Here is an 18,890-nt window from a genome sequence, read left to right as displayed (position 1 = left end):
CCTCTTCTTCCGTTGTCTCCCGACGAATGACGGTTCCTTTAAGGGACGTCATCCAAGATGGCGTCCCTCGAATTCCGATTGGCTGATAGGATTCTATCAGCCAATCGGAATTAAGGTAGGAATATTCTGATTGGCTGATGGAATCAGCCAATCAGAATCAAGTTCAATCCTATTGGCTGATCCAATCAGCCAATCAGATTGAGCTCGCATTCTATTGGCTGTTCCGATCAGCCAATAGAATGCGAGCTCAATCTGATTGGCTGATTGGATCAGCCAATAGGATTGAACTTGATTCTGATTGGCTGATTCCATCAGCCAATCAGAATATTCCTACCTTAATTCCGATTGGCTGATAGAATCCTATCAGCCAATCGGAATTCGAGGGACGCAATCTTGGATGACGTCCCTTAAAGGAACCGTCATTCGTCGGGAGACAACGGAAGAAGAGGATGGATCCGCGTCGGCTGCTTCAAGATGGACCCGCTCCGCACCGGATGGAAGAAGATCGAAGATGCCGCTTGGAGAAGATGTTTGCCGGTCCGGATGTCCTCTTCTTGCCGGAAAGGAGGAAGACTTTGGAGCCTCTTCTGGACCTCTTCAGCACCGGATGCCAGGACGGATCGGTGATACCTGGATGGTGAAGACAAGGTAGGAAGATCTTCAGGGGCTTAGTGTTAGGTTTATTTAAGGGGGGTTTGGGTTAGATTAGGGGTATGTGGGTGGTGGGTTGTAATGTTGGGGGGGGTATTGTATTATTTTTTTTACAGGCAAAAGAGCTGATTTTCTTGGGGCATGCCCCGCAAAGGGCCCTGTTCAGGGCTGGTAAGGTAAAAGAGCTTTTAACTCTATTAATTTAGAATAGGGTAGGGCATTTTTTTATTTTGGGGGTCTTTGTTATTTTATTAGGGGGATTAGAGTAGGTGTAATTAGTTTAAAATTGTTGTAATATTTTTCTTATGTTTGTAAATATTTTTTTATTTTTTGTACTTTAGTTAGTTTATTTCATTGTAGTTATTTGTAGGTATTGTATTTAATTTATTTATTGATAGTGTAGTGTTAGGTTAATTGTAGGTAATTGTAGGTAGTTTATTTAATTAATTTATTGATAGGGTAGTGTTAGGTTTAATTATAACTTAGGTTAGGATTTATTTTACAGGTAATTTTGTTATTATTTTAACTAGGTAACTATTAAATAGTTCTTAACTATTTAATAGCTATTGTACCTGGTTAAAATAATTACAAAGTTACCTGTAAAATAAATATAAATCCTAAAATAGCTATAATATAATTATAATTTACATTGTAGCTATATTAGGATTTATTTTACAGGTAAGTATTTAGCTTTAAATAGGAATAATTTATTTAATAAGAGATAATTAATTTAGTTAGATTTAAATTATATTTAACTTAGGGGGGTGTTAGTGTTAGGGTTAGACTTAGCTTTAGGGGTTAATCCATTTATTATAGTAGCGATGAGCTCCGGTCGTCAGATTAGGGGTTAATAATTGAAGGTAGGTGTCGGCGATGTTAGGGAGGGCAGATTAGGGGTTAATACTATTTATGATAGGGTTAGTGAGGCGGATTAGGGGTTAATAAGTGTAGGCAGGTGGAGGCGACGTTGAGGGGGGCAGATTAGGGGTTAATAAATATAATATAGGGGTCGGCGGTGTTAGGGGCAGCAGATTAGGGGTACATAGCTATAATGTAGGTGGCGGCGCTTTGCGGTCGGCAGATTAGGGGTTAATTATTGTAAGTAGCTGGCGGCGACGTTGTGGGGGGCAGGTTAGGGGTTAATAAATGTAATACAGGGGTCGGCGGTGTTAGGGGCAGCAGATTAGGGGTACATAAGTATAACGTAGGTGGCGGTCGGCAGATTAGGGGTTAAAAAATTTTAATCGAGTGGCGGCGATGTGGGGGGACCCCGGTTTAGGGGTACATAGGTAGTTTATGGGTGTTAGTGTACTTTAGGGTACAGTAGTTAAGAGCTTTATGAACCGGCGTTAGCCCAGAAAGCTCTTAACTCCTGCTTTTTTCCGGCAGCTGGAGTTTTGTCGTTAGAGCTCTAACGCTCACTTCAGAAACGACTCTAAATACCGGCGTTAGAAAGATCCCATTGAAAAGATAGGATACGCAATTGACGTAAGGGGATCTGCGGTATGGAAAAGTCGCGGCTGAAAAGTGAGCGTTAGACCCTATTTTGAGTGACTCCAAATACCGGCGGTAGCCTAAAACCAGCGTTAGGAGCCTCTAACGCTGGTTTTCACGGCTACCGCCGAACTCTAAATCTAGCCGTTGGTTAGCAAATAGACTGAGACAGCGCACAGGGGCCTCGCGTATACACGTACAAGGAAACCAAACTCTTAGGCTCCCTGCCCAGATTGGCCAAAAATGTAGTGAATACTACTCTGCTCTGTATAACATACAAAATCAGGTATCTATAAAACCAGCCTTTCCAGAGGTTGTTGGCTCCTTTTTGCGTTTGTTGAAATTGCTGATCCTTAAAGGGACATTAAACCCAAATTTTTTCTTTCATGATTCAGATAGAGCAGATTTTTAGCAACTTTCTAAATTTGCTAAATTTACTCCTATTATCAATTTTTCTTCGTTCTCTTCCTATCTTTATTTAAAAAGCAGGAATGTGATGCATAGGAGCCTGGTTATACTTGCTTATTGGTTGGTAAATGTAAGCCTCCAATAAGCAAGTGCTAACCATGGATCTGAACCTAAAATGGGCTGGCTGCTAAGATTTACATTCCTGCTTTAAAAATAAAGATAACAAGAGAACGAAGAAAAATTGATAATAGGAGTAAATTAGAAAGTTGCTTAAAATGTCATTCTCTATCTGAATCACAAAAGAAAATATTTGGGTTCAGTGTCCCTTGAATGAAGATCAGAGAGAGACCTTAGCCTTCTCTATTCAAGAGGTCAAAGAAGTCATTAAAAAATTAAAGCCATTTAAAGCCCCAGGCCCAGATGGCTTCTCAGCAGTATTTTATAAAATGTATTTGCACAAAATCTCACTTCTTGCTTAGACTCTTTAATTTGGCAAGTGAGGAAGGTAAGTTCCAGAGAGAGTATCTTGAGGCCTCCATCATAACAATACCTAAACCAGATAAAGACCCTTCATATAGTACTAATTATAGACCCATCAATGAATTAATGTGGACATTAAAATATACTCTAAAATTATAGCAAATAGAATCTCAAGGCTGCTCCCTGATCTCATTGACCCTGACCAAGTAGGCTTTATCCCAGATAGGGAAGGTCCTGATAATACCAGAAGATTACGGAAAATCCTGTTAGAGTCCAAAAGGTTAAATAAGCCCTTGTCGGTCATCTCCATAGATGCCGAGAAGGCGTTTGATCGGGTTAAATGGGAATACCTTTGGATGGTGTTGGAAACTTTTCAATTCCCTGAACACATAATATTGGCTATAAAAGCATTATATTCTACTCCCACTGCCTCTGTCCGAGGACTGGGATTTACTTCCCCGTCCTTCCCCATTTCCAATGGTACCCGGCAGGGTTGCCCCTTGTCCCCATTGTTATTTGCCCTAGCGATAGAGCCCTTAGCAGCACAAATTAGGAGTGACAGCAAAGTGGAGGGAATTACACTGCATGGCACGGTACACAAGATTGCGCTGTTTGCTGACGACACCACAATATTCTCCACCAAGCTGCTACAAACTATCCCTAGATTGCTAGAGATCTTGGAGACATTTAGTACCCTCACCTATTACAAATTAAACCATAACAAAACAGAAACCTTCAATAGTTGGCTCCCTGCAGACCTTCCTAAATACTTACACGATACGTTCAAGTTTATAGTTAAAGAAAACCACATAAAACACTTAGGGATTAAATTATTGAGCGATATCCCCCAAATTATAAATGCAAACTACCGCCCCTTACTGTCTGAGTTGAGAACCCTTAGTCAAAAATGGCACTCCAACTCCATCTCTTGGCTTGGACGCATTGCAGCCCTCAAAATGAGCTACCTCCCTAAACTGACCTATTTATTTAGGTGCCTTCCTATTTGAGTACCCAAACAATTGTTTTCGTTCATGTAATTAGCAAGAGTCCATGAGCTAGTGACGTATGGGATATACATTCCTACCAGGAGGGGCAAAGTTTCCCAAACCTTAAAATGCCTATAAATACACCCCTCACCACACCCACAATTCAGTTTTACAAACTTTGCCTCCCATGGAGGTGGTGAAGTAAGTTTGTGCTAGATTTCTACGTTGATATGCGCTTCGCAGCAGGCTGAAGCCCGGTTTTCCTCTCAGAGTGCAGTGAATGTCAGAGGGATGTGAAGAGAGTATTGCCTATTTGAATACCATGGTCTTCCTCTAGGGGATCTATTTCATAGGTTCTCTGTTATCGGTCGTAGAGATTTCTTCTCCTACCTCCCTTTTCAGATTGACGATATACTCTTATATACCATTACCTCTACTGATTCTCGTTTCAGTACTGGTTTGGCTATCTACTTTATGTAGATGAGTGTCTTTGGGTAAGTAAGTCTTATCTTTTATTTATGACACTCTCAGCTATGGTTTGGCACTTTTATATGTAAAGTTCTAAATATATGTTTCTCTTGTTAAGTGTATCCAGTCCACGGATCATCCATTACTTGTGGGATATTCTCCTTCCCAACAGGAAGTTGCAAGAGGATCACCCACAGCAGAGCTGCTATATAGCTCCTCCCCTCACTGCCATATCCAGTCATTCTCTTGCAACTCTCAACTAAGATGGAGGTCGTAAGAGGACTGTGGTGTTTTATACTTAGTTTATTACTTCAATCAAAAGTTTGTTATTTTTAAATGGTACCGGAGTGTACTGTTTATCTCAGGCAGTATTTAGAAGAAGAATCTGCCTGCGTTTTCTATGATCTCAGCAGAAGTAACTAAAATCCTTTTCTGTTCTCACATATTCTGAGGAGTGAGGTAACTTCAGAGGGGGAATAGCGTGCAGGTTTTCCTGTAATAAGGTATGTGCAGTTAAAATATTTTTCTAGGGATGGAATTTGCTAGAAAATGCTGCTGATACTGAAGTAATATAAGTAAAGCCTTAAATGAGATACATACTCTTATAAAAGTGTATTTTAAAACGTTTGCTGGCATGTTTAATTGTTTTTTACATATGTTTGGTGATAAAACTTATTGGGGCCTAGTTTTTTCCACATGGCTGGCTTGAATTTTGCCTAGAAACAGTTCCCTGAGGCTTCCCACTGTTGTAATATGAGTGGGAGGGGCCTATTTTGGCGTTTTTTTTGCACAGCAAAAATTACAGACACAGACATCCAGCTTCTTCCTGCATGATCCAGGACTTCTCTGAAGGGCTCAAAAGGCTTCAAAAGTCGTATTGAGGGAGGTAAAAAGCCACAGTAGAGCTGTGGCAGTTGTTGTGACTGTTTAAAAAAACGTTTTTGTCATTTGTTATTCCGTTTTTGGTATTAAGGGGTTAATCATCCATTTGCAAGTGGGTGCAATGCTCTGCTAACTTATTACATACACTGTAAAAATTTTGTTAGTGTAACTGCATTTTTTCACTGTTATTTCAAAATTTGGGAAAATTTGTGTTTCTTAAAGGCGCAGTAACGTTTTTTATATTGCTTGTAAACTTGTTTTAAAGTGTTTTCCAAGCTTGCTAGTCTCATTGCTAGTCTGTTTAAACATGTCTGACACAGAGGAACCTACTTGTTCATTATGTTTGAAAGCCATGGTGGAGCCCCATAGGAGAATGTGTACTAAATGTATTGATTTCACCTTAAACAGTAAAGATCAGTCTTTATCTATAAAAGAATTGTCACCAGAGGGGTCTGTCGAGGGGGAAGTTATGCCGACTAACTCTCCCCACGTGTCAGACCCTTCGCCTCCCGCTCAGGGGACGCACGCTAGTATGGCGCCAATTACATCAGGGACGCCCATAGCGATTACCTTGCAGGACATGGCTGCAATCATGAATAATACCCTGTCAGAGGTATTATCTAGATTGCCTGCGTCACAGTATGCAGAACATGAGGACGGAGAGCTTCAGTCTGTGGGTGACATCTCTGACTCGGGGGAAACCTGATTCAGAGATTTCTAATTTTAAATTTAAGCTTGAGAACCTCCGTGTATTGCTTGGGGAGGTATTAGCTGCTCTGAATGACTGTAACACAGTTGCAATTCCAGAGAAATTGTGTAGGCTGGATAGATACTATGCGGTGCCGGTGTGTACTGACGTTTTTCCTATACCTAAAAGGCTTACAGAAATTATTAGCAAGGAGTGGGATAGACCCGGTGTGCCCTTTTCCCCACCTCCTATATTTATAAAAATGTTTCCAATAGACGCCACTACACGGGACTTATGGCAGACGGTCCCTAAGGTGGAGGGAGCAGTTTCTACTTTAGCAAAGCGTACCACTATCCCGGTTGAGGACAGTTGTGCTTTTTCAGATCCAATGGATAAAAAATTGGAGGGTTACCTTAAGAAAATGTTTATTCAACAAGGTTTTATTTTACAGCCCCTTGCATGCATTGCGCCTGTCACTGCTGCGGCGGCATTCTGGTTTGAGGCCCTGGAAGAGGCCATCCAGACAGCTCCATTTAATTAAATTATTGACAAGCTTAGAACGCTTAAGCTAGCTAACTCATTTGTTTCTGATGCCATTGTTCATTTGACTAAACTAACGGCTAAGAATTCCGGATTCGCCATCCAGGCGCGTAGGGCGCTATGGCTTAAATCCTGGTCAGCTGACGTGACTTCAAAGTCTAAATTACTCAACATTCCTTTCAAGGGGCAGACCTTATTCGGGCCTGGCTTGAAGGAAATTATTGCTGACATTACTGGAGGCAAGGGTCATACCCTTCCTCAGGACAGGGCCAAATCAAAGGCCAAACAGTCTAATTTTCGTGCTTTTCGAAATTTAAAGGCAGGCGCATCATCAACTTCCTCCGCTTCAAAACAAGAGGGAACTGTTGCTCATTCCAGACAGGCCTGGAAACCTAACCAGTCCTGGAACAAGGGCAAGCAGGCCAGAAAGCCTGCTGCTGCCCCCAAGACAGCATGAAGGAACGGCCCCCTATCCGGAAACGGATCTAGTGGGGGGCAGACTTTCTCTCTTCGCCCAGGCGTGGGCAAGAGATGTTCAGGATCCCTGGGCGTTGGAGATCATATCTTAGGGATATCTTCTGGACTTCAAAGCTTCTCCTACACAAGGGAGATTTCATCTTTCAAGGTTATCAGCAAACCAGAAAAAAGAAAGAGGCATTCCTAAGCTGTGTGCAAGACCTCATAGTAATGGGAGTGATCCATCCAGTTCCGCGGACGGAACAAGGACAGGGATTTTATTCAAATCTGTTTGTGGTTCCCAAGAAAGAGGGATCCTTCAGACCAATCTTGGATCTAAAGATCTTAAACAAATTCCTCAGAGTTCAATCATTCAAAATGGAAACTATTCGGACCATCCTACCCATGATCCAAGAGGGTCAGTACATGACCACAGTGGACTTAAAAGATGCCTACCTTCACATACCGATTCACAAAGATCATCGGTTCCTAAGGTTTGCCTTTCTAGACAGGCATTACCAATTTGTAGCTCTTCCCTTCGGGTTGGCCACTGCCCCGAGAATTTTTACAAAGGTTCTGTGCTCACTTCTGGCGGCTCTAAGACCGCGAGGCATAGCGGTGGCTCCGTATCTAGACGACATCCTGATACAGGCGTCAAGCTTTCAAATTGCCAAGTCTCATACAGAGATAGTTCTGGCATTTCTGAGGTCGCATGGGTGGAAAGTGAACATGGAAAAGAGTTCTCTATCACCACTCACAAGAGTCTCCTTCCTAGAGACTCTTATAGATTCGGTAGAGATGAAAATTTACCTGACGGAGTCCAGGCTATCAAAACTTCTAAATGCTTGCCGTGTCCTTCATTCCATTCCACGCCCGTCAGTGGCTCAGTGCATGGAAGTAATCGGCTTAATGGTAGCGGCAATGGACATAGTGCCATTTGCGCGCCTGCATCTCAGACCGCTGCAATTATGCATGCTAAGTCAGTGGAATGTGGATTACTCAGATTTGTCCCCTCTACTAAATCTGGATCAAGAGACCAGAGATTCTCTTCTCTGGTGGCTTTCTCGGGTCCATCTGTCCAAGGGTATGACCTTTCGCAGGCCAGATTGGACGATTGTAACAACAGATGCCAGCCTTCTAGGTTGGGGCGCAGTCTGGAACTCCCTGAAGGCTCAGGGATCGTGGACTCAGGAGGAGAAACTCCTCCCAATAAATATTCTGGAGTTAAGAGCAATATTCAATGCTCTTCTAGCTTGGCCTCAGTTAGCAACACTGAGGTTCATCAGATTTCATTCGGACAACATCACGACTGTGGCTTACATCAACCATCAAGGGGGAACCAGGAGTTCCCTAGCGATGTTAGAAGTCTCAAAGATAATTCGCTGGGCAGTCTCACTCTTGCCACCTGTCAGCAATCCGCATCCCAGGCGTAGAGAACTGGGAGGCGGATTTTCTAAGTCTTCAGACTTTTCATCCGGGGGAGTGGGAACTCCATCCGGAGGTGTTTGCTCAACTGGTCCATCGTTGGGGCAAACCAGAACTGGATCTCATGGCGTCTCGCCAGAACGCCAAGCTTCCTTGTTATGGATCCAGGTCCAGGGACCCGGGAGCAACGCTGATAGATGCTCTAGCAGCTCCTTGGTTCTTCAACCTGGCCTATGTGTTTCCACCGTTTCCTCTGCTCCCTCGACTGATTGCCAAAATCAAACAGGAGAGAGCATCGGTGATTCTGATAGCGCCTGCGTGGCCATGCAGGACCTGGTATGCAGACCTAGTGGACATGTCATCTCTTCCACCATGGACTCTGCCTTTGAGGCAGGACCTTCTAATACAAGGTCCTTTCAATCATCCAAATCTAATTTCTCTGAGACTGACTGCTTGGAGATTGAACGCTTGATTCTATCAAGGCGTGGCTTCTCCGAGTCAGTCATTGATACCTTAATACAGGCTTGGAAGCCTGTCACCAGGAAAATCTACCATAAGATATGGCATAAATATCTTTATTGGTGTGAATCCAAGAGTTACTAATGGAGTAAGGTTAGGATTCCTAGGATATTGTCCTTTCTCCAAGAGGGTTTGGACAAAGGCTTATTAGCTAGTTCTTTAAAAGGACAGATCTCTGCTCTGTCTATTCTTTTGCACAAGCGTCTGGCAGAAGTTCTAGACGTCCAGGCATTTTGTCAGGCTTTGGTTAGGATTAAGCCTGTGTTTAAAACTGTTGCTCCCCCGTGGAGCATAAACTTGGTTCTTAAAGTTCTTCAGGGAGTTCCGTTTGAACCCCTTCATTCCATTGATATTAAACTTTTATCTTGGAAAGTTCTGTTTTTGATGGCTATTTCCTCGGCTCGAAGAGTCTCTGAGTTATCTGCCTTACATTGTGATTCTCCTTATCTGATTTTTCATTCAGACAAGGTAGTTCTGCGTACCAAACCTGGGTTTTTACCTAAGGTGGTTTCTAACAGGAATATCAATCAAGAGATTGTTGTTCCATCATTGTGTCCTAATCCTTCTTCAAAGAAGGAACGTCTTTTGCATAATCTGGACGTAGTCCGTGCCTTTAAGTTTTACTTACAGGCTACTAAAGATTTTCGTCAAACATCTGCCCTGTTTGTCATTTACTCTGGACAGAGGAGAGGTCAAAAAGCTTCGGCAACCTCTCTCTCCTTTTGGCTTCGGAGCATAATACGCTTAGCCTATGAGACTGCTGGACAGCAGCCCCCTGAAAGGATTACAGCTCATTCTACTAGAGCTGTGGCTTCCACCTGGGCCTTTAAAAATGAGGCCTCTGTTGAACAGATTTGCAAGGCTGCGACTTGGTCTTCGCTTCACACCTTTTCAAAATTTTACAAATTTGACACTTTTGCTTCTTTGGAGGCTGTTTTTGGGAGAAAGGTTCTACAGGCAGTGGTTCCTTCCGTTTTAAGTTCCTGCCTTGTCCCTCCCATCATCCGTGTACTTTAGCTTTGGTATTGGTATCCCACAAGTAATGGATGATCCGTGGACTGGATACACTTAACAAGAGAAAACCTGATAAATTTATTTCTCTTGTAGTGTATCCAGTCCACAGCCCGCCCTGTCCTTTTCAGGCAGGTCTAAATTTTAATTAAACTACAGTCACCACTGCACCCTATGGTTTCTCCTTTCTCGTCTTGTTTCGGTCGAATGACTGGATATGGCAGTTAGGGGAGGAGCTATATAGCAGCTCTGCTGTGGGTGATCCTCTTGCAACTTCCTGTTGGGAAGGAGAATATCCCACATGTAATGGATGATCCGTGGACTGGATACACTACAAGAGAAATAAATTTATCAGGTAAGCATAAATTATGTTTTTATACTTATATTTGCCATTATTCAGGTCAATCAGATTATTTTCCTTCTTTCAGACTGTCAGTTTCATTTTTTTGGGAAAATGCATATGAATTTCAATATTTTTCTTACCTAAATTTTCAATTGGCTTTTTTACTTTAAATTGCGGGCTGTTAGGCTCGCGGGTGCAAAAAATGCTAGAATTTATTGCGTCATTTTTGGCGCGAGACTTTTTTGGCGCAAGATTGACGTTTGTCTGACGTCAATGACGTCATTTCCGGCATCGTAGTTGACGCTGGAAGTTTTCACGTAGTTGCGTCATTTTTGGCTCTCGTGTTTGTTGCAGACGTTTTTGGCGCCAAAAATATGTGGGCGTCATTCTTGGTGCCAGATTTTTAACATTATTTAAGTCTCATTTTTTAGTTGCTTCTGGTTTCTAGAGGCCTGTTCTGTTTGCATTTTTTCCCATTCCTGAAACTGTCATTTAAGGAATTTGATAATTTTGCTTTATATGTTTTTTCTATTACATATTGCAAGATATTCCAAAAACTGTTCCTGTATCAGAAAATACTGTTTGATTCCTGATGACTGATATCAGTCCTATCAAAGCTAAGTTCATTTATTTTAATGTTATGAATGTTTATCTTTAGCTATGGTTTGTAATAAGTTATCATGATAAACTTTTACATGCAGAGTCCATTAGTATTTATGCATTATCTATTGCTATTCTTTTTACATCTAATGTACAAGATATACTTAGGAATTTATAAGAATATTTTTCTGATTCTATTCTAAAGGCTTTGTCTGCCATCCCGTCTTCTAATAAAATTTTTAGGTCTTTTTTAAACTTCTCATTTAGTTGATGAAGTTTCAAATGACCAACAACATACTGAATTATCCTTCTCTGATGGTGTTTTTTCTCATTCAGAATATTCTTCATCAGATATTGATTGACACTAACAAATCTACTTTTTTATTTTTAAATAGAGTATATTCGTTCTTTGTTGAAAAGGTGTTGATTATTTCGGATATTGAAGTAACTAGTTCTTTTGATTTTAAGACTAGCTAACATTAAATTCTGCTTATTAACCTTCTGTGGTTTCTTCAGAGGTTTTTTCTTCCAGTTCCTGATACTAGGGAATGGGATAGGCCGGGAATTTCTTTTATTCCTACTTTAAGGTTTTTAAATTGTATCCTTTGCCGGCAGTTAGTTTTAAGTTTTGAGGAAAGATTCTCCAAGTTAATGGGGCTATCTTTACTCTTGCTAAACATACTACTATTCCTATAGCAAATAGTATTTATTTTTTTCCTTCAGATGGGAAACTTGTATCTTATTTAAGGAAAATTATTTATTTTCAGGTACTTTTCTTAGACCTGTAATTTATTTGGCTGATGTTGCAACTGCTTCAACTTTCTGGTTGGATACTTTAGTGCAACAAGTATCGGATTATGATTTGTTTAGCATTGAGAAGTTGATCAACATGCTAATAATTTCATTTGTCGTAATTTTTTTGATATTTTCGCAAATGAGGTTTTAATCTATGTCTTTAGCTATTTTAGCTAGAAGAACTTTGTGACTTCAATCTTGGAATGCTAATTTGATTTCTAAATTCCATATTTCTTTTTTTCCAAGGTAATCAATTATTTGGTTCACAATTGGATTCAATTCTTCAACTGTTACTCTGGGCTTCAAGATTGAGTTCTAAGACTAAATCTTAAGCTTATATTAGTTTTTGTTCTTACTAGGAACGGAATCCTAATTTTTCCCCAAGTAACATGTTTATAATTGGAAGTTTTCTTCATTCAATTTAAGCCATTTAAAAGATCAAAGTCAGCTCCCCAAATTTGCATGTAGGTGCGGTTCTTATTCCAGCTTAGCTGGTAAGGGGCAGGTTAAGACTTTTTTTAAATTTGTTTGGTTCAATTCGGTCCAAACTTCTTAGATTTGGGTACAGAATAGGATTCAGAGTAAAACCGCCTGTGAGAAGTCTTTTTTTCTCTAACATATTCCATCTATTCCAGTAAGGCTTACACTTTCCTGAAGTGTGTTTCAGACCTGTATGTATTGGGTACTTGTGAAGCGCGGCTGGTCACCTGTTGGGGCTCAAGGCGCTGCTCAGACCTGGAGTTTTCTGGGGTATTTATACCAGTTCCATTTTAGGAACAGGGTTTGGGGGTTTTTATTCAAAACTATTCATTGTCCCAAAGTTAGATCTTTTTGAATTGTCATATAAGTGTACCATCTTTTAGAATGGTGTTTATATGGTCTATTCTGCCTTTTGGTCAGTGAGGGCATTATTTGTTTATAATAGATACAATAGATGCATATCTTCATTTTCTGTTTTCATTCAGATTATTTTCATTTTCTGAGATTCTCTTTTTTTGGCAAGCATTACCAATTTGTTGCTTTTCCTTCTGGTCTAGCGACAGCTCTAAGAATCTTTTCAATGTTCTCAGTGTTTCTTTATTTGGACGGTCTTGTGGTACTGGCTCAGTCTTTTCGTTCTGCGGAATCTCATACGATTCAACTTTTGTTGTTTCTTCAAGACATGGTTAGAGGATCTTTCTATCAAAAGCTCCTTGATTCCTCAGTCAAGGGTCACCTTTTTTAGGTTTCCAGATAGATTGTGTCAATGTCTTTGTCTCTAACAGACAAGTGACAATTTTATTGGGTTCCGTTTGTCGGAACCTTCAGGCTCTATTATTTCCTTCAGTTGCTATATGCATGGAAGTTTTAGGTCTCATGGCTGCAGCATTGGATTCGATTCCCTTTGCTCATTTTCATAGGAAACCTTTTCAGTTTTGTATGCTGAATTAATGGTGCAGGGATTCTAGGATATCACTTTTTATATCTTTGAATCCCAATGTTCAACTATCTTTGACTTGGTGGTTAGATCACCATCATATAGTTCTACGGGTCTCTTCGGTTCATTCAACCTGGACCATGATCACTACAGATGCGAGTCTTTTAGGTTGGGAGGCTGTCTGGGGATCTCTGACAGCACAAGGGGTTTGAAAATCTTAGGAGGCGAGATTACCATTCGATATTTTGGAACTCCGTGCATTTCTCAGAGTTCTTCAGTTTTGGCTTCTTTTTGAAGAAAGAGACGTTTATTGTTTTTCAGTCAGACAATGTCACAACTGTGGCGTATATCAATCATCAGGGTGGGACTCTCAGTCCTTAGGCTGTGAAAGAAGTATCTCGGATACTTGATTGTGCTAAATCCAGCTCCTGTCTAATTTCCGCGGTCTATTTCCCATGTATAGACAATTGGGAAGCGGATTATCTCTGTCAATCAAGCTTTACATCCGGGAGAATGGTCTCTTTACCCAGATGTGTTTGTTTTTTCAGGGGCCTATTCAGGTCCGGGGATCCTCAGGCGGAAGCAGTGTATGCATTGACACTTCCTTGGAGTTCTCAATCTGCCTATATTTTTTCGCCTCTGGTTCTTCTTTTTAGAGTGATTTTCAAAATCATCAGGGAGCAATCTTTTGTGTTGCTGGTGGTTCCAGCATGGCCGCACAGGTTTTGGTATATGGTTCTTGTTCGGATGTCCAGTTGCCAATCTTGGTTACTTCCATTAAGGCCAGACCTTATATCTTAACATTCGTTTTTTCCATCAGGAACTCAAATTATTAATTTGATGGTATGGAAATTTAACGCTTAGTACTTAGTCATAGAAGTTTCTTTGACTCAGTGATTAATACTATGTTGCAGGCTCGTAAATCTGTGTCTAGTAAGATTTATTATCGAGTTTGGAAGATTTACATCTCATGATCCTCTCATAAATTCTCTTGGCAATCTTTTAGAATTCCTAGGATTTTATAGTTTCTTCAGGATGGTTTGGATAAGGGTTTTTTGTCTGCAAGTTCCTTGGAAGGACAAATCTCTGCTTTTTCTGTGCTGTTTTCACAGAAAAATTTGCTAATCTTTCTGTTATTCATTGTTTTGTTCAGGCTTTGGTTCGTATCAAGCCTGTCATTAAGCCAATTTCTCCTCCTTGGAGTCTTAATTTGGTTCTGAGGGCTTTACAGGCTCTTCCGTTTGAGCATATGCTTTCTTTGGACATTAAAATTACTTTCATGGAACGTATTGTTCCTTTTACACATCTCTTCAGCTAGAACAGTTTTTGAATTATCTGCTCTTTCTTGTGAGTCTCCTTTTTCAGATTTTTCATCAGGATAAGGTGGTTTTGCTGTTTTCATTTAAATTTTTACCTAAAGTTGTGAATTCTAACAACATTAGTAGAGGAATTATTGTCCCTTCCTTGTGTCCTAATCTTAAGAATTCTTTGGAAAGATTCTTACATTCTTTGGATGTGGTAAGAGTTTTGAAATATTATGTTGAAGCTACTCGGATTTCAGAAAGACTTCTAGTCTATTTGTTATCTTTTCTGGTTTTAGGAAAGGTCAGAAGGCTTCTGCCATTTCTTTGGCATCTTGGTTAAAGCTTTTGATTCATCATGCTTATTTGGAGTCGGGTTAATCCCCGCCTCAGAGGATTACGGCTCATTCTACTAGGTCAGTTTCTACTTCCTGGGCTTTTAAGAATGACGCTTCTGTTGATCAGATTTGCAAAGCAACGACTTGGTCTTCTTTGCATACTTTTACTAAATTCTACCATTTTGATGTTTTCTCTTCTTCAGAAGCAGTTTTTGGTAGAATAGTACTTCAGGCAGCTGTTTCAGTGTGATTCTTCTGCTTATTCTGCAAACTGTTTAAATGATTACTTTTGTTCAGTCTTTACAACAGATGGTAAAGATAGTGAGATTCTATTAAGGGATGTTACTGTAAATAATAATGTGAGTAGTACTTTTCTTTTTACAGAGGAAGAGGTTTCAAGGGCTTTATCAAAAATAAAAGTTAATAAGGCTGTGGGTCCAGATAATATTCATCCAAGAGTTCTAAAAGAACTTCGATCCGTAATAGCTACTCCATTAGCTGATTTATTTAATCAGTCACTTCTAACAGGAGTTGTTCCAAAAGACTGGAAAATTGCCAATGTAGTCCCTCTTCATAAAAAGGGTAGTAGGGAAGATTCTGCTAACTATAGGCCAGTCAGTTTGACCTCAATTGCAGGGAAATTAATGGAAACTCTTTTAAAGGAAAGACTTGTATCTTTCATTCAGACAAACAACTTAGAAGACAAAGGACAGCATGGTTTCACTGCTGGAAGATCATGCCTGACTAATCTAATTGATTTCTTTGACCATGTAACTAAAATAATAGACCAGGGAGGAGCCGTAGATGTTGCATATCTAGACTTTAGCAAAGCATTTGACACCGTCCCACACAACAAACTTATTCACAAAATGTATTGCCTTGGAATAGATGCTAAGATTGTTAAGTGGGTAGAATGCTGGCTTAAAGATAGACGACAGAGAGTTTCAATTAATGGAGTACATTCAAATGAGGCATCAGTTACTAGTGGTGTTCCCCAAGGGTCAGTTCTTGGGCCTGTTTTGTTTAACATGTTCATAAGTGATATTGGAAGTGGGCTTAAGGGGAAGGTTTGCTTGTTTGCTGATGATACAAAAATTTGTAACAGGGTAGATGTTCCAGGAGGAGTTGATCAAATGAACTGTGATATTAATAAACTAGAGGACTGGTCAAATAAATGGGATCTGAAATTTAATATTACCAAGAGCAAAATTATGCATACAGGATCCAAAAACCCAAAGGCCAATTATAGTCTCAATGGTACATTACTGACTGTAATTAAAGAAGAAAGGGATTTGGGAATTATTATTTCAGATGATTTAAAATTTGGTACACATTGCCGCAGTGCAGCCAGCAAGGCCAGTCAAATGCTTGGTTGCATTGGAAGAGGTTTTAGTAGCAGAAATAGCAAGGTTCTTATGCCACTTTACAGATCATTAGTTAGACCAAATATGGAATACTGTGTACAGTTCTGGAGACCATATCTTCAGACAGATATAAATAAACTAGAAGCTGTCCAAAGGAGGGCTACTAAAATGGTACATGGTCTAAAATATAAAACATACAAAGAAAGACTCTATGATCTAAATATGTATAGTTTAGAGGATAGAAGGGAAAGAGGTGACATGATAGAAACCTTCAAATATATGAAGGGACTTAATAAAATAGAAGCTGAAAGCATTTTTCACAAAAAAATAAATGCCAAAACAAGGGGTCACAATCTAAAGTTAGAGGGTAGTAGATTCAGGAGAAATTTGAGGAAGCATTTTTTTACAGAAAGGGTGGTGGATTCATGGAATAAACTTCCATTTGAGGTGGTAAACACAAAGACTGTAAAGGAATTTAAAAATGCCTGGGACATGCATAAGGCTATCCTAAGGAAAAAGTAACATGTAATATGGGTAGACTTGATGGGCCTTTTTGGTTCTTATCTACCGTCAAATTCTATGTTTCTATGTTTCTATTATTCAGTTTTTTTCATTATAAAAATTGAAACTTTTGATTTGGGTTGTGGATTAATTTTTCAGCGGAATTGGCTGTCTTTATTTTATCCCTCCCTCTCTAGTGACTCTTGCGTGGAAGTTCCACATCTTGGGTATCTGCTATCCCATACGTCACTAGCTCATGGACTCTTGCTAATTGCATGAAAGAAAACATAATTTATGTAAGAACTTACCTGATAAATTAATTTCTTTCATATTAGCAAGAGTCCATGAGGCCCATCCTTTTTGTGGTGGTAATGATTTTTTTGTATAAAGCACAATTATTCCAATTCCTTATTTTTGATGCTTTCGCTCCTTTCTTATCACCCCACTTCTGAATTGTGGGTGTGGTGAGGGGTGTATTTATAGGCATTTTAAGGTTTGGGAAACTTTGCCCCTTCTGGTAGGAATGTATATCCCATATGTCACTAGCTCATGGACTATTGCTAATATGAAAGAAATGAATTTATCAGGTAAGTTCTTACATAAATTATGTTATTACAGTTTAAAAGTGAATGCACAAAGTACATATGGCAGGGAAAACCCCCGCGTATAGCCCACAAAATTTTACAGTATCCTAGACTACTACATGGATGGGTTGCCTCTCCATCCATCACTAGATACTATGAGGCAGCAATGCTCACTCATGTATCTCAATGGGGAGTCAAAGACTGTCATTGTAAATGGTGGGGAATTGAACAGGCCTCACTACCCTTCAATATTCATTTACGTGATCTCATTTGGACCCCACCACATTGCCGTAGGAATTTATCTATTGACAACCTAATAATTAAAGAATGTCTCTCTTCCTGGGATCAGATTAGTCATTATAAACAGATTATGCCTCATCCTTCTCCCATCACTGCTATTTCAGGCCTTCTCACAGGACTACCTGACTCTTACGCTACAACGTGGACATGGTTAGTCTTCAAAAAGGTATCGGATTTATGGTCCACCTCCTCACAGGTCCATTTCATTACACTAAACCAAATTAGGGAATCCACTCACGTGCCACCGTTTCTGGCCTTTGAATACTCTTGAGTAATTAGTCTTTTATCTAGCAGGGGCTTTAAGCCTGTACCTCCCCGCCAGTTGACATTATGGGAATCGAGATGGCAGCAGGGGCTTAGACTAGGCAAACCTATGTCAATCCACTATAGTCTAATGGAAGGGGTGTCGCCTACCGATAAACCCCTGCATATAATGAAATGGGAACAAAAACTGAATATATCTATTCCTACTCAGGTCTGGGAACATACACTCCTCCTAACTAAAAAAGCTATCCACTGTATTAATATATATCAGACATATTTTAAACTACTCACGCACTGGTATTATGTCCCGGCCAGATTAGCTAAAATGTTCCCTACTGCTTCTCCCAAATGTTGGAGGGATTGTGACCAGATAGGCGATATGACACATGTTTGGTGGAGCTGCCCGAAACTTAAACCACTTTGGAATACTTGTTTCAACATCCTAACCATATTGGGAATCTCCCTTTCTAAGTCTGCAGAAGTGGCCTTATTTAATTTAGGCTCCTGAAAACTACCCAAGCACCAAGGATATTTATGTATATACCTCTTCTCAGCTATAAAACTATCCATTGTCAGATCATGGAAAACACACCCCTCCTGGCCAGATATTGTTAGAATTATAGCATATATTTATTCCATGGAGAAAAAAAAACTTATCCTCTAGAAGACTCAGACCTCTTTAAAATGATCTGGGTGGACTGGCAAGCCATGTTTAACACCCAGTGGCTTCCTAACATAGATACCTAAGGAGGCCTCCCCTCACTGAACTCCTCTCTCAGTGACACCACCTTTTCAGACCCTTCATCATCCCTGTGTAACAATAATTTTCTATTACCCTTTCCGCCTCTCTTCCCCACCCGCCCCACTTCCGTTTTGGTACAGCATTTTGTACATATTGTGCTAATATATAACTCCTTAATGGAGTTGATATATTCACTTGGTTTATGTATGTCTTTTCTTTTCTGGGCTGTTGTGTGCTAATGGCACACTGTTGTATCTTTTAATTTGAAAATAAAAATCAAATACAAATTTAAAAAAAAATGATAAATACTTTACATGCTATGAAAATGTCTCC

The 18,890-nt window shown here is 40.0% G+C and overlaps 1 protein-coding gene across 1 annotated transcript in view; it reads left to right on the top strand.

Annotated features, from left to right (window-relative positions):
• BRCA2 (BRCA2 DNA repair associated) overlaps positions 1-18,890 on the top strand; it is a 408,071-nt gene that overhangs the window by 158,552 nt on the left and 230,629 nt on the right. The gene's annotated exons all lie outside the window — the stretch shown is intronic.

This window comes from Bombina bombina, chromosome 3 (assembly GCF_027579735.1).
Source record: "Bombina bombina isolate aBomBom1 chromosome 3, aBomBom1.pri, whole genome shotgun sequence".
Classification (NCBI taxonomy): Eukaryota; Metazoa; Chordata; class Amphibia; order Anura; family Bombinatoridae; genus Bombina; species Bombina bombina.
This window is presented reverse-complemented; position numbering and strand designations above follow the sequence as displayed.